Source organism: Osmia lignaria, unplaced genomic scaffold, assembly GCF_051020975.1.
Source record: "Osmia lignaria lignaria isolate PbOS001 unplaced genomic scaffold, iyOsmLign1 scaffold0042, whole genome shotgun sequence".
NCBI classification, from domain to species: Eukaryota; Metazoa; Arthropoda; class Insecta; order Hymenoptera; family Megachilidae; genus Osmia; species Osmia lignaria.
The window spans coordinates 252,501-255,000 of record NW_027478183.1 but is presented as its reverse complement, the minus strand read 5'-3'; the positions used below and the strand labels follow the sequence as shown (position 1 = coordinate 255,000).

Here is a 2,500-nt window from a genome sequence, read left to right as displayed (position 1 = left end):
TGTATTTATCGTTCGATGAAACGAGCACAAGAGGGAAAAAAAAGTTGAGACACGACGTTCCCATAATTTTCGTGTTATTTCCTTTTTGCTTCAAACATTTTGCGGACTGCAGCTTCGTCGTATTGCTTTTATCAATTTTTAACAATTTCAAAGCGAAGACAACTCGCAAGACGATCCATTTCGTCTCGGTTCAATTTTAACGTCCGTCCGTATTATTTTTTGTTCCACAAGAGATTTCGAATAGGTTTCTTTATTTATCATCCCTTCTTTTCGAGCGCCACGGAAGCAAGAGGAAAAGCAAGAGCGAGAGAACATTTCGCGTATACTTCATTTAACAATTTTAACCAACACGCGATGTACTCCACACACCTCTTAGATTTAACAACTGCTTTTCTCTTCTTCTCCCCTTAGCGCAAGGGTAAACCCCATTTGTCTCTTCTTTGGAACGCAACAAAACTTTCGAGGACTGGACGACCGAGCGATGGTCGCGCGGTCTTCGCTTATCTTTAACAAACGAAGTAGTCCGTATGTATTCTAAATGTTGAAGCCTCCTAGAGCTTTAAGCCATGCGAGACATTGAAATGCTGTTTTAACGGGAGCATGCATAATTGCTGCAAACATACTTTTATCACAAGTTCTAGCCACGCCACGGAGGCTTCGAAGTTCCTTCACCATTCGCTTTCCTCTCTTTTGTTACACAGTTTCAGACTACGATCAGGGGTACCGAAACGCTGTATTGATTGTAAACAACCATTTTTATCTTGGAGCGGAGCGTTCCTTTACTCGTTAGATTTGTCTTGTCGCGTGTGTATTCGCTTTTTCGACGCTTTTTAACCATTTAACTTGTTTAGCGAAGCTAAACGCACAGACAGACAAAAAAAAAGGAACAGCATCGCGCGTCAAACAGCGACGACCCATCTGAAGCGATCTTTCATTTATACACCGTTTGTAAACAGAGAGATGTATAAAGCGCGGGGAATCATTCGAAACCCTGGGGCTATTCGAGCTTGCATTTCAGCAAATTATCATCTCAAACATTTCACTCGTTTGCTTTTTCTAAATTTATAGGAGAGCTTCTTTCGTTTATTTTTGACACACCTTTCGTAAATATCGTTTCTGGCAACGTCGGGAGCGTGGATTTCTACAAGTGAACAATCGCGCCGATCCGATAACTTCCAGCAGGATGGAGAATCTTTATAGATTATCTTCCGAGAACTCGGTGCTTTCACGGGCGGTCGTTTATAAATTTTAACGAACGACTCGCGCGCCGTGACGCACTTGCGCTAGTTCGAAGAGATATTTCGAAATTTGTTTCTCTCCTTTAACGGCCTGCATTTAGTGTATCGGTTGCGATTTTCGTCACATCGTTTCCACGACAAACGCCGACGAACTGCCCAACTATCGCTCGTACGTTGCGACTCTTTCTTTGTTTATCGTTCATTCATTCTTTCAATTTCGTTCGATAATCCCGCTCCGAAACGTTCTACTTTCGTTGAACGACGGCGAGATGTTTAGAAAGAAATGAATTACTCTTTTTTCGAGAAGCAAACGCAAGCAGTCTTTTGTTAAGAAAACGACCCTCAGCCAGGCGTGGTCCAGGAATTGTATCCGTGGACCGCAATGTGCGTTCGAAATGTCGATGTTCATGTGTCCTGCAGTTCACACGTTGACGCGCAATTAGCTGCGTTCTTCATCGACCCACGAGCCAAGTGATCCACCGTTCAGGGTAATCGTAAAATTTTGTATTTCAAACTCTTTAGATCTTTAGAGTGTTATTTTCATTATTAACACGCATCACATTCGATACCCACATCACTCTCCCACCCGGCGCGTGCGGGAGAGCGAATTCGGGCGTCGCCAACGTATTTGTTTGTTTGTTCGATCGTTGACGACACGATCGCGTCCAAGGACGGAAACCGTCGGAGAAACGCCCAGTGGCACGCTCCTCTCGACGGTCGGGCGTAAAGTACATTTAAAAACCTTGAAAAGTACGAACGCACACAAGGAATGCGAGCGCGCGTCCTGTCGCTGAATCGTGGGTTGCGAGATTCGAACAGACACACGGCCGGCGACGATCGGTCTAACTAATGGACACATAGTTTTTCAAAGACTCGCTATCGTCGCTTCTCAGCCGGTCCGTAAACAACACACATCGATCAGGCGGACGCACGAATCTTACCACGGTGCGGGTTTCGTAGATTCCAGGTTACCCGCAAGTACCTCTCTCTCCCTCTCGAAAGAGGAATCTCGATCCGTCCTTTTTGGACAATGGAGAAATCTTTTTATCGCAACACGGATGGCAAAGAAACAACCAAAGCGTAGGAGCGTGGGGACGAGAGCGACGAAAAGAACGTCGCGAAAACAAAGTTTCGACGGTTGCTCGTTCTAATACATCGTAGTTTCAACTCTCTCAGTTTTAACCACTCCTAGACGCTTCGTAAACTTTTAACAATTCTTCGCCTCCGCGAGTTTCATTTCGAATAGAGCGAACGCAACACGG

The 2,500-nt window shown here is 44.9% G+C and overlaps 1 non-coding gene across 1 annotated transcript; it reads right to left on the bottom strand.

The window, feature by feature from the left end:
* Positions 1 to 1,574: 1,574 nt before the first annotated feature.
* On the bottom strand, positions 1,575 to 1,729 carry LOC143307016 (5.8S ribosomal RNA). The gene has a single exon (XR_013064264.1). It is a non-coding gene; the product is annotated as a 5.8S ribosomal RNA (ribosomal RNA).
* Positions 1,730 to 2,500: the final 771 nt, after the last annotated feature.